The sequence below is a fragment of the Anser brachyrhynchus genome, assembly GCF_964034855.1.
Source record: "Anser brachyrhynchus genome assembly, chromosome: 6".
Lineage (NCBI taxonomy): Eukaryota > Metazoa > Chordata > Aves > Anseriformes > Anatidae > Anser > Anser brachyrhynchus.
Window position 1 is genome coordinate 21,214,235 of NC_137700.1, and position 13,963 is coordinate 21,228,197.

General features: G+C 43.8%; 1 protein-coding gene across 12 annotated transcripts in view; it reads left to right on the forward strand.

Annotated features, from left to right (window-relative positions):
• LOC308197640 (uncharacterized protein) overlaps positions 1-13,963 on the forward strand; it is a 628,187-nt gene that overhangs the window by 178,839 nt on the left and 435,385 nt on the right. Inside the window, exon 12 of one of the 12 annotated variants that reach the window (XR_013953171.1) lies at positions 3,284-7,992. The exons of the other annotated variants lie outside the window; for them this stretch is intronic. The gene's annotated coding sequence lies outside the window, so the exon portion shown is untranslated. Of the gene's footprint in view, positions 1-3,283; positions 7,993-13,963 lie in introns of those variants that run through there. 12 annotated transcript variants of the gene reach the window in all.

The window sequence follows — 13,963 nt, forward strand, 5'->3', positions numbered from 1 at the left end:
AGAGGGGCTGCAGTTCACTTGCTGCTCACCTATCTTCTTTCTCAGTAAATCTGCACTAGAAAAAAATATGCTTTTTTAAATATTAAGAATATATTTTAGTCCTTGAATACATATATGATGTAGCGTACACTTATCAGAAGTAGCCACAGGACACCTCAGCTCAGTATGCCTTTTGTATTTTTGATCAGCGTTAACTTCTATGTCAGTGTGCTCAGAATATTTTGCTATCATTATGAGGTTTAAAGTATAAATTCATTTTTACCCACTTTTATTGCCTGTGTAGATTGACCCTAACCATGTTTTATGTCAATATTGAAGACATTTTATCGTTACAGAGCATCTCATTTGAGCGCAGAATTAGAAATGAGATAATTAAAATGGCATCAGGGAAATCTATTGTTTCCAAGTGTTTTGTTTGAACACCAAGCTGGAATTATGATAAGTTGGTTTGAATCAGTAAGATTCAAAAGATAAATTATTTTCAGTAAGTGCTGCGAGTATGTTCAGTATCTTAGGAGCCTTTATTTGTTACAGTGCATATTTGGCAGAACATATCACTTCAGATACGCAGCACTGAGATGCTTCCCGAAATGAATTGCATTTACTTTGATAAATCTTATATAAGACATAATCTCTCTCCATTAGCATATGGATAGCATTATGTAGGGAAATACTGCATTTAATTTAAATACTTTAGTTTGTAGTTGACACGAGCAGCCACTTTAAATTCACAGCGAGCATTAAGTTGCACACTTTATTGTATTTTTTTTTGCATGCAAAATGGAATTGAGGTCTAAATGTAAATGTGCCGTTACTAGGCCTGGTAAGAGTCACTGTAGGGATGTGGAAGGTGCAGAAGAAAACGAAGCACATCGTAGCAACACCCGAGAGGTGCAGGCGTGCTGGCTGTGCTCATCAATCATGCTGTCTGAGAGGAAGGCGGTGGTGAAAGGGGCATGAGGAGTTGCTTCCATTTCCTGCTCACAAATAGAACAATGTCATAAAATGACATCGCCTTGACTGACAGCATCATGGTGGAGGTAATGATGTACCGAGAGGCTTGCAGGGGATGGCGTTGGAAGTTGAGAAAGGAAGAGGAGAAATTGTCCATGCGAGCAAAGGTCAGATGGTGACATGAGCTAATGTGGCAGTGGGGAAGGCAGGTGCCAAACCCAACAGTTATTTTCAGGCATAAGTCACTGGGGCATCATCAGAGCCCTAAGTAAATCAATAGCTTTTTTTTGAAAGGCTTTGCCACAAAATGCAACAATTCATTTTTTAAAACATAACCAGATAAATTCTCTGTGAGTGCAGCCATGTAAAGCAAATAGTATTGCAAGAAAACAGAGGTCTTTGTTACCAAAATACGAACAAAGTATTTGTGCCCAGAAGAGCATGCCAGTGAAACATCTGGTTATTTGTACCCTCTGAAATGATAAACTGAATTATGGGGCAGTCTGTGTGCTGAGCCGTCTCCATAAAACTTCTCTCTCCATATTCAGGAAAGATTGTTTTCAGAGCAGTAGAGCATCAAATGTGCAAATAAAACTGCTGAATTCATCTAGTCTGTTGAATACTGGCAAACGTTTATGAACTACTCAGTTCAAAGAGGGGTTTGGCGATACCTCGGACAGATGATGACAACAGTGGAAATCCTGTGATAAGATACTCACGGATTACACTGGTGTATCCCTTCCTGCTTTGTCAAAGCTTCCAATTTAGAGCAAAATATTCTACACGGGGCTACAGCATTCTTGATTTCTTGTTCTGTGTTATCCATTTGTATAGGAAAACATAGCTGCATTTCACCCCAGAAAAGACACTTGAGTAGTAGAGATCATTGCAGGTTCTTTTTTGTGTGTTGTATGGGATGAAATCCAGGAAATAAGTATAACAAAATTATTATTACTTCTCCCACTGAAAGGGTATATCAGAGTTCCTTTGCCTGCCTTTCACTCAGCCATGCATGGATGCAACAAGGAGTGCTAAAGGCACACCACACATGCTCTGCAACACAGCAGAGAAGCTGAAAACCATGCTGCCATTGGGATTTTTCATTTTGCCACCTTTATTCCACTGTCGATACTGAAATAGCTCAGTTTCTGATAGCAAAAGAAATTTTCAAAGAGGAACAGGAGCACTGTGACTAAAACACCAAATCTTTCTGTAAATGCTGGGGATTTCTGGCAGTATCTTGTGGCACACTGGAGGCGGACTGATGATACCACAGTTCAGTTTGGTCACAAAAGCAAGCTGGCAGCTACTCTCCTCATGTTTTCTTGACCTTTCTGAACCCCCTCTCCTTTACCATCACCACGGCCCCACCATGACTACAACACACGACTGCTTCCAGTGTGAGGAGTGGAACAGCAGCCCAATAGGAACAGTCTTAAAATAGATGTTGATCAAGGAAACAGGGAGGAGAACAAGGAGCAAAAGGTCTGATTAGCAGAAGCTCTGTTTCATGGGAGTGTCTGGTATTACTGTGTAGAAAGGCAAAGCTCTGGTCAAAGTTATGTAGAATCTGGACCCTTGGTGTCAGGACTGGGGTGGTTGTGTGGATGTAATTATATTAATTATGTTGTCTTTTTCCCTAGCCCTGCTTTTCCTCTTTTCACACAGCTGTAGACAGTATGTGACTGACTTGGTATTAGTTTCAGCCCCACTGCTGTGTTCTAGCAAGTCTGTCATTGCAGGAAGGATGCAGAAAGTCAGGAAATGAGGGACTGCTCTCAAATGCACAAGGAGAAGTGTGAAGCATCCTCCCTCCTCCTCAGTCCCCTTTCAGTGTCTGGATGTCAGGTGCCATGTGACAGTGTCCAGCTTTCAGCTGTAATTTTTGTTGCCACTGGTGGCAGCCCTTAATTCACTGCACTTCACCAGCTCATAGGGCTGTATGCTGCCCACGGTCCTTCCTTGGAGGGCATCTGCATGAATGAGGGTCCACAAAACCAACCCAGAAATCAGAAGTCTTTCTCCTTCTCCTTTTCCTGACACCCAGCCCCATCTCTTGTCCTTGCTTCCATCCCCAAAAACGTTTGCTGTGCTTCTGCTGGAGGATGTCTGTCTGATCCAGCAAACAGCCAGTCTTGGTCTGGAGGTCATTATCAGGGCTGTCAGCGTGCGCGGTGTCCTTTTACACAGCTGCTGTATTCCACCAAGGGACAGATGCTACTGTAGGAAAGAAATGAAGTGTCAGCACCAAGAGGAAAGATTTAGTTAGACGTCGTCTCCTAAAGCGACTGCATGGTTTGCTCAGCTTTCATACTGTCTTTAATTCTAGGGTGCGCCGCTGCTCTCTTCCTGACCTTCATCCCTGTAACGCAAATGATCATAAGGAGGAAAAAGAAGGATCGCCAGTTCTGTTCCCTGGGATTACAGGATGGGCTAATGTTGCTAGGAGACACTTGGCTGTGCAGCCAGAAGGACTCTGCACATGCACAAAGCACAAGAAGTCTGTGAGAAATACAAAATCAAAAGCAGCACCCGTAAAATCAGCCAAGGTATTTTCCTTAAGTAATTGGAAGGAACGTGCAAGAGAGCTTCCTGGCCTGGACACGTTGGCAACGCCTTGAATTACTGTCTGTATTTCTGGATCTTTAGGCAGGGAGGACAGTGGCAGTGTTGAGCAGGGCTGGTCTTTTTTGTTAACGCAAACATTTTATTTGACATTATACTACTGTCATTTTCTTCTGAATTCCCATTAGTTTTTATCACTTCTCTTTGTATCTCAGTTAGCTATGGCAGAAATTTTTCATTTCTAAAAGCTTTTTGGTGTCCTTTGTGAGACAGTTTAAGCAACTGTGATTCAGAATGACTGTAATGCACCAGAAGCAGAAGTTTTTGTGAAGTGTGTTTTTGACTTCCCCATCCAATTAGTCCTTGGCCTCGAGTTTGCTGACACGTGTGCCAGAAGTAATTTGTCAAGCATTAGAGAACATTTTTACTCGTTGAAACAACATAGCTGCTTGGGAAAATAGACCTTCATTGTGCCAAAGGCAGATTTCAGTCTTGAGAATGGCTTAAAAAATCCACCGAACGCTCTGTGCGGTAGATTACTGGACCCACACCTTCTCTCTGGGCCCCCTTCCAGAAATGGGGCTGCGGGGCTTTCCTTGTTGCGTGACATCACGTTTTCTGCTGCGCTGTGCTGGCTGGATTTGGATGTGCCAGTGGCGTTTGGAGGCACATACGGGGCATTGTGGCAGCTCCCTTATCCTCTCTGATACATGTACGTACAGCAAGGAGCTGCCACAGCTCCTCGAATTGCTGTTTCTGACCAGTAACAGAAGGATGCTCTTGAGAGAGACCTTGCTTTTGCCATTCTTGCCTGTTTGCTGGGGTAGCCAGCTGTATTTGTGATGGTGTCTTTCTTGAGGCTGCACGGCTTGCCTTAGCCATGTGGCCACTGGAGACTTCCTGCATTTCCATCAGAGCCAGAGTGCTGCATTTTCTGCAGTACCTGACCTCTTTTTTGTTTTGTTTTGTTTTGCTTTGCTTTGCTTTGCTTTGTTTTTTGTAAGAGGTTACAGGACCAGAGGTTCTGACTCCAGCTCAGGCATGAGCCAGTGTCCCCCTGGCTTGCTGAATGCTTCGCCTCCTAAAAATAAGACTCAGAATCTCTCAAGAGAAGAAACAGAGAAGCCAGGAGAAAGCAATAGCTCATAGCTGGTACAGCGCCCCTCTTACCTGTAGTCATCACATAACCAAGATAAACCCTATCCTTGTCAAAACTGGCATGTACATGTTGAGGAGTGGACGTTCTCTAGCAGCAACAGTAAAAAAAATCATAAAATTCTTTGCTACTTCTCTGCTTTTCCGGTCTTTATCTATGCCAAAGAAACTGTGAAAAGGAGTTACTGTGTGTTGTGTGTATATATTTCTGTTGAAAATCTGGGTGATCTGGAAATAAATCTGGTGTATACACACTCAAGCTGGTTTAATTCATGTGGACTTCTACCACTAAAGAGAGGAATATCTCTTTGAGGAAGGAGCAGTGGGCAATTTTATGACTAAGCATTATATGGAATGGCCATAATCCATGCCGTAATAAGTGTAAGGGTCCTTCCTTAAGAGACAGAGGAACAAATGTAACTGGTTATGGTTTTAGTAGAATCCAACATATCAGGTTTGTCCTTTCAGTCTCATTTTAATTTTCTTTTGCTTATAGAAGTCTTGAAAGTGGTAAGTGACTTCTGGTGGTAGTGTCCTGTTACCTCATTTGCAAGGCTTCACTTCATTATGAAGAGAGCTATATACCCAACGCAGGCAGTTTTGAAACTTCTGTAGGCTCCAGCTTTGTCTGGAGATGAAAGAAAGAGGAGCAGTAGCTATAGCTGGGTTGTCAGCGGTACAAAGCAAAGCCAAAGCTCTCTGCGTGGCCCAGGATGCAATGCCCTAAATGTGTCTAGCCAGTATGAATAAAGATTTTAAGATTCTCTGCTGGTGTTAGATCAGAATTAAAAGCATCACTGAAGTGCCTTCATAATGACCCCTCTAAGTAAATATCCATAAGGTAACCTGGGAAATTGTGTGCAAATAGATGCTCAAGCATGCAGCATTTTACTGAACTGCTGCATCAAAGCAACTCTGTCTCCAGTGTGATTTAACAGGTCAGTGAATTCACCTTGAAGCAAGCACTGGGGCTTCTCCAGCTTCAAAGGCTTTTGGAAAGCCTTCAGAAAGAAAGGAGAAAATGTTTCGTGTGTCTGGCTGTAGTGGGAAGTCCTATGAGATGGTGAGCAGTCTTTGTACAAGTGTACAGGTGAATGATAAGCTGCCAAGTGTCTAACATAATTGACGTGGAGATGAGTAAGGTTTGCTGAAGTTCTTGTCAAGGGACTATGTGAGGACTCCTGATAGTCCGATATCTGTGTGTATTAAGTCAGAACACGTTGTATCCTTATTGCTCGTCCTTTTGAGGACAGAGTAAGATGAAATGGAGAAGTACAAAGCTGCATGTATGAAGTAGACTCCATGGCTTCAAAAGTACGTCACTGCGTCACTCCTTCCGCAGGGCAGCAGACTGGAGAAATTGTTCAGCTGTGTCCCAGATTTGTGGCTTTGTCCTTCCTTCTGTTGTAGGGATTTGGGCTGTTGTGGCCATCTTCAGGTATGTAGCGGCTCCCTGAGGGCCTCCAACAGATGCTACAAGGCAAAAGATCCCGAGGCCCTTCCAGCCTTCACCATGTTATTGAACTAAAACTCTTCAAGGAGAGGATCTGCAAATTAGCTCAGAAAATAGTGTTTCTCCACAACTTACCTTATTTGGTGACCTATCATGGTGCTAAGATGAGTTGTGAATCGAGACAACTGGCTTTGTATTGCTCTTCCAAGGCACAGTAGCATCAGCATACTTCGGCTCCAGGTATCTCAATATCTAAGGGTACGGACTGGTGTCCGGTATATATTAGTGTCTGGTAATACTCAGCATTTGCCATGTCAGGGAAGGAAAAGACAACCCTCCAGTATGCAGTTACACATATTGGAAACCTGTGTTGTGATAAATTTCGGTGATCATTCACCTGGTTGAATGTGAAGGTCAAACAGAAATTGGAACACTTCCTATTTATCACACCACACTGAAAAGAATTAAGAGCAGCAGCAAACAAAAACTTTTCTTCCTTTTTTTTTTCCTTTTAAATATTGTGTCAGGATTAAAGAGGTAATAATAAACTCCATAAACTGTATTGTACAGAGTATTGCCATGGCTAGTAGGCGTTAATAGAGCCAGAATTCCTTGCTGGCTGCAGAAGTTTAGTTAGTGAAAACTAAACAGCAACAGCCCTCACAATTTGTTAATTGATCCCTTATCAGTGAAGTGCAGCTGTTGATTCAGTCATTGATGCTTCACATTTCAGGCAGAAAATTAAGTACGTCAAGATATGGGCAAATCCAGATAAAGAAGTAAAAGCCACTATAAACATTTTTGGAGCGTACAGTAAAACCTGTTTATGAATCAATAAAAGTATGACTTAGGTTTTGGATGTTCTTCATCTTTACAGCTGTACTTTGGAAGCCAATGAGCGGATCCAGCAGGCACCAGAACTGGTGTAAAAGCTGCCATTGATTTTCAAACAGACTTTGGATCAATTCCAGGTGGTTGTTTCGAACTCGTGCAGAGAGGATCCTGATCCAAAACAGAACTTGGGGGAAGATGGTTACTCCTAGTGTCATCCTGTGCTGCAGAAGCAGAACGCACCTTTTTTTTTCTGAAGGAAAGAAACCTTTTCTTTAGTGCTCCTATGGTCAGTCACATGTAGTAGGGCTAGAATTGTTACTTCTTGGTTATTTTCGTTCTGTTAAGACTGGCTTTTCCCCTTCTGCATGATATGTGCACCAAAATCATTCTATGTATCATAGAAGTTTAAGTGCAAAAAGGAGGTATTTTGCAAGTAGAAGCAAACCCAGCAGTGAAATGAAATGTGCATTCTTGAATGCAGCAGTATTCACACAGTGTTTGCCTGGAAAAAACATTCCTGATATTCATGTTTTGTGCCAAAATCTGAGCCAGTGGGCTAATGCTATGCAACCAAGTTTTCCAAGCTTCCCCCAAAATAGCTTGGGTGTGCAATTGTAAATTTTTTTTTTAAAGAGAGCGTAAAAGAGTGACTCCTTAGTGTGCAATCTTTGCAAGCCTTTGCAAAGTGAAGAAGAAAGCTCCTCAGAAAAATGGAAGGCTTTTTTGAGCTTCTGCAGCCAGTGAAGTTAGTGTGTTTCTAGGCAGCACGCCACCTCTTCACAGCGTCCCCATGGACATGTCCAGCTCGTTCCTTCTCCAAATAGATGTGCTACATCTAGAGGGCTGGCTCACATCCGCACCAGGGAGGGGGCGTGGTGCTACACGAGGTGGATGCAAAATACACTTAGGGTCCAGCATGTAGCTGCACCAAGTGCCTGGCTCAAACGCAACAGAAATTGTTGGTTCAGGTGGGTTAGTAGGAGAGGGTAGTTCTTAAAACAGGATAAAAGCATATATATACGTAAGAGTCATGTCTTAGTCGTGCTGTCTTTTGTGCTTGCTACCAAAAATAGCGTTACTTCATCTCTCTCTGCCTGCTGCTTCTGCCCTGAGAAACTGAAGTGAGGAGCCAGTCGAGCTGATCAGCCCGGGCAGCCCCACGGAAGATGAGCAGAGTTTGATCTAATGGTCTAATGGACTTCCCTCCTGACAGCGCCCGGAGCTTATCCATCATGTGCCTGCTGCTGATTGTGTCGGCCTGTTCCAGGGAACTCGCATTGCACTCTGTACTCCCTGTTCACGCAATTTCAATCACGCTGTTCTTATTTCTGCTTAGAATAGTTGAAAGACGTAATCCCCAACATGGACTAAATACTGTGTGACATATGAAAGCTTCAGCTGATGGCACTGATTAGCCAGTGAGGCACAAAACGAGCATTTCAGCTGGCAAAAATGTAAGGTATGGAGAAATAAACTAACTTTAGACAGCTTTAATTTTGCTGCAGGGTATGGCTTTGTGCTGCAGGCTTAATGATGAATTACATCCTTTGTCATTTTATAAACTTGTGGAAAATGGGACTGTGAGCAGTAGTTACTTGGTTATAAGCAACTTTTGATGCAGTAGCTTCAGGTAACGTTGGCTAGAAGTAAGAATAGCTGTGTTTGATCTTTCATTTGTTTTACCATTACTAGGCATTCATATAACTACTAATCAAAAGTGCAGATAGTGTGTGGTTTTCATCTGTAACCATAAAATGTGTTGCTAGTAACTTTTGACAGCAATTTTTTTTCTACCAACTTCTACTGCCTACTGTAGGAAAAGCTAAAACTTTATCATGACAGGCAGCAGCAGTATGGCAGTGGATATAAATGTGGGAATAAAAAGAAAAAATTACTAGATTGCACATCTGTGAGGCAGAAACAAGGCTTTTTCCATGTCTCCAAAAAACTTAGCATAGTTAAGGGCCTGTGCTTCACTGGAGTCTCTAGGCACTCCACATACATATATACAAAAAAATGCTATTAGCGTGGTCTTTCCACACTCCAGCAGCAGCAGCTATGAACTTTCTTTGCTTTACACAACTGTTAATTTGAAGGAAGGAAATAATATATATGGGTGAGGTACCATTCATGTAGCAGAGGAAATAGGAAATAGCCACTTGAAAAATCTGAATAGCCTTCCTTTGCAGAATAATGCATAGAATCACAGCATGGTTTGGGTTGGAAGGACCCTTAAAGCCCCCCCCAGCCCCCTGCCATGGGCAGGGTCCCCTGCCCCCAGCCCCATCCAGCCTGGCCTTGGGCACTGCCAGGGATGGGGCACCCACAGCTCCTTGGGGCAGCCTGGGACAGGGCCTCATCGCCCTCACAGTGAAGAATTTCTTCCTCACGTCTACTCTGAACCTCCCCTCTTTTAGTTTAAAGCCATTCCCCCTTGTCCTATCCCTACACCCCCTGACACAGAGTCCCTCCACAGCTTTCCTGCAGCCCCCTTTAGGCACGGGCAGGCCGCTGTGAGGTCTCCTGGGGCCTTCTCTTCTCCAGGCCGAACACCCCCAGCTCCCTCAGCCTGGCTCCACAGCAGAGGGGCTCCAGGCCCTGATCAGGCTTGTGGCCTTCTCTGGACTTGCTCAAATAGGTCCCTGTCCTTCTTGTGCTGGGGCCCCAGAGCTGGGTGCAGCGCTCCAGGTAGGGTCTCATAGGAGCAGAGCAGAGAGGGACAATCCCCTCCCTCACCCTGCTGCCCACGCTGTGTTGGTGCAGCCCACGGTACGGGTGGCTTTCTGGGCTGCAGGCACACGTTGCTGGCTCTTGTCGAGCTTCTCACCCACCAGTACCCCCAGGGCCTTCCTAGGGACAAGGATATCGTGGGGGACAGTGTCAAATGCTTTGCACAAGTCCAGGCAGATGATGTCAGTTGCTCTTCCCCTGTCCGCCATTGCTGTAACCCCATCATAGCGGGCCACCAGATTTGTCAGGCACAGTGTGCCCTTAGTGAGGCCATGCTGGCTGTCACCAGTCACCTCCTTATTTTCCAGGTGCCTTAGCAGGGTTTCCAGGAGGATCTGCTGCTCTGTGATATTGCCGGGTCCAGAGGTGAGACTGACTGGCCTGTAGTTCCCTGGGTCTTCCTTTTTCCCCCTTTAAAAAATGAGGGTGATGTTTCCCCTCTTCCAGTCAGTGGGAACTTCCCCAGACTGCCACGACTTCTCAAATATGATGGACAGTGGCTGAGCAACTTCATCCACCAGTTCCCTCAGGACCTTTGGATGCATCTCATCAGGTCCCGTGGACTTGTGCACCTTCAGGTTCCTTAGCTGGTCTTAAACATGGTCCCCTGTAGTGGGCAGATCTTCATTTTTCCAGGCCCCTATTAAGATCCTAATTAAGATCTTTTCTGGTCATTTTGGCATTTATTTTTAGCCAAACCAGTTGGAAGGCACACACTGAAAAAGCCCAAGCCTGTGCTGTGACTTAGGTAGCTTCACACAAGCTCATTTTATCATGGACGTGAAAGCAAAAGAGAAAATAATTAGCAAAGCCAGCCCCGATGGCTTAGGGCTCTTTAGTTTTCTCTGCAAACATCGTGCGGAGCTTGTGCGGGCGGTGATTGATGGCTCCCACCTGGATGTGGCTCCTGGGCTCGTTAGGAACACAGGTGTCTTTTATCATCATGGACAAGCGTGGAAGGGTGCCGAGAGCTAGCGCCTGTCATTCTCACCTACCTGCACCCTTATGGAGGGAGTGCAAGGAGCCAGGCTCGTTACTGGGGCTTTTGCTGTAGTTGCAGAAAATTCCATCCTTGACATCGTGCATTTTGCTGCAGCCATGGTGTGGCAGAGGGGGGTGTGCGGGCAGATTCTGGGTCTGCGCTGGATCTCTCGGAAAATCAAGATTTAATTACATCTAAGTCTGAGAGAGGGGAAAAAATACAACTGTGAACTCTTTCGCCTTTCTGCCTTTTCAGCTGAGAGTGCAAATGATATCCTTGTGTTGAGGACTAGTCTGGAAGTACGAATACAGGTACCAAATTAGCTTACAGGTTTCCTAGAGGGCAGCAAATAGGCAGAGGGGAAGCCGATTTGACAGTCCTAGCTGTCTGCGTGGTACCTGCAGTTTTACCAAGTCACTAAGCTCCAGCAGCAAATGTTAAAATGCAGGTGAAACTTTTCCAAACAATGAGCATGTGAATCTCCCCAATTCCTGTGATGTTTAAGAAGTTTAATGGAGGAGCAGGAGCTCCCAGTGCTCTCCCATTCATACAGTATTGTCAAAGGAACAAATCAAATCACTCTGCTCTTAATTATTAAAAGAAGTTCTTGCAGTGCAGCATTAGAAAGAGGATGCAGTAATGGCTTTGCACCTGGGAACAAACTGGAGTCAGAGCAGCAATAAAGCTTGATTGGAGCACTGAAACTTGATTGGATTTGCCACCGTGGTGTCTTTTTGGAGGCAAAAAGTTGAAAACATGCAGCTACAAACCAGAAAAACACATTAAGTGAAGCTATAATATTTTCTGATGTAAATTCTGTGTAGTGTTTGAAGGTGAATTAACAAAAACCCCTAAAATCTGGAAATAAAAGCCAGGAGATACCACGTTCCTCAGGATATCAGTGGCAGTGCAAAAAGAAAGAAGAGGTCTTGGGGAATCTCCAGCTGCAGGGCACAGCAGGAGGGACTGGCCAACTGCATTTAAGTCAGAGCTGAAGTACTGCTGTGAGTTCCTGCGCCTCTTCTCTGCCGTTTGCACTGCTCTGCTGGCACTGGAGGAAAGCCTGCTGCCCTGCTCTTTGTGCAGGGCAACTGCTGAGGGAGCTCCGGGGTCAGAGAGAGGGTGAACAAGAGCAAGCCTGCTTTCATGGCTTGCTGACATGGACGTGCCAGTGAAAATCAAAGTCCTAATTCCCAGGAAACAGCTTTGTGTTTTGCATGAAAATCGCTGCGCAAAGCACATTTGGAAGCCCACCCCTTGCTCCCATCCTTGCCAGAGAAGGGCCGGGTCTTACTCATCAGCTGCCAAGTACACGACTGCAGTGCAGAAGCCCTGGAGTGATTTTCAGGTGTTGAAACAGAGTTTTATAACAGCATCTGTACCAGGGCTGCAGTTCAGGGCCAAAGCCGAGAAGAAAGGGCTGGGACTTCAGACATGCCTTTCCTCCACGTTTTCTGTTGCCTGGTATAGTTCTGAATTGCGGCTGGCATGCTGACTCTAATAATTTGATTATAAGAAGAGCAAAAATCAGTACTTGGGTGGTGAGGCTTGCTCAAAATAGGTGATTCAAATCTAAAGAGTCCTTCTGTAAATCTGGCCCTTCTCCTCTTCCTGCTGTTTGTAGTGGGAATGGGTTTTTGAAAGAAAAAAAAGTGTTTCTTAGTTTTTTTTGGTTTTTTTTTTTTTTTTCAGAACGGAGAATTCTTTTGCTTGTCTTTGTGGCAAAAAGCTTAAATTATTCAGTGAATTCAGAAGCCATGTTTTCAATTGAGCATGTCTCTGCTACTGCCCACCCAGAAAATCTTCTGGGGGTGCTCTCAGAAGCCTAGCGAGCTGGAAAGTCTGTATTGATTCTCATGAAATTGATATTTTTGGAATCCTTTTATTCCAAACCCAAGAAATAATAATAATAAAAAGCCCTTTTGTCTCTGCATTGATTTGGAGTTGGATGTGTTTCAAACATCTCTTTGTTATTTTCCCATGGATAGGGAGTTCCATTTTCTTGTCTGTCCCAGACATACAATGACATTTTCCTTAGCTTTTAGCTTTGCTAGGAAGACAGATGCACCGGAGGCTTTGAAATGCTCAGCTATTACAGCAGCAAGGTCTTAGAAAACTCAGAAAAACTGACTTGAACTCTCTATGGGTGTAGGAGAGAATAGCCATTCTGCAGTGAGAACAGATAATGCAGCTAACTTGGGGATAAACGTCTGTACTTGAAATGGATGCTCACACATTCAGCTCATATAATTACGTCAGGAGGTTTTTTGAGTGTTGTTCATTCATTTGCATACATGAATCAGACTTAAATTTTGTGATATGTGATCATAGCTTCAAATTAGACAGCAGTCTACCAAAATAACTGAAATTTTATCTGTCTCTAATAATAAAGTACATCACGGTGGATGAATTTGAAAGCACTGTAACATTCTTCTCCTGCTCCCCATGCCAGTCTCCTTCACTTCTAACACAAAAACTTGTGATCTAGTTTATATTCTTTTTTAAGCTTTGGGGATAATACTCCCTGCAATACAATACTCCTTAATATAAATTATGTGAGACGGTGATTTATATTTAATTACAAGATAAGATATTTCATTATACGGAGAAGAACCTATGATTTTAAGACTAAAAATAATTTTTTTTTGTAATACGTTGCAGAATTTGTAAGCTTTCAGTGAAGTTTGACTTTAGTTTGGTTATTTCTTGGAAACAGCATTGGAGATGCCACAAACTGCTGCTGCAGGCTCCTCCATGTTGCAGTGGCATTAGCAGAGTCCCATGGACCTGTGTCAGCTTTCTGCCCCCAGATGAGCAAATCGAAGCTGTGGGTGACCACCTGTGTGTCACGCTGTGTCCCCAGGACGCATTGAGGTTGGGTAGCTGTGCAAAAAAAAGATGCCACAGGGCTGTAACAGATGAAAGCTGCTGCAGTGACAAAATACCAAAGCCAGGGAACAGAACTGAAATCCTTGATTTGGTATTTTATTACTGTTTTTGTCCTCTGCCCCTGAATCAAGTGCTACACCACATAATTTAGGAAAGATAGTTGTGCCCTGAAAGCGTTGCGCTCTGAGGTGCTAAGCAGCTATGGAGCTGCTTTGAGCATGCTGTTAGAGAACTATGCTTACATATAAAAAAGCAATTTTAATTCCTAAATTCACATCCTCAGCCCTGAAGACCCAGCTACATTAAAATTTGACTTATAAAGTCAATTATCTGTTAAATGAAAATCACTCATGTTTAAATGTTGAGGGCTGCTTCCTTGCCCAGAAAGTCAAATTTATCTT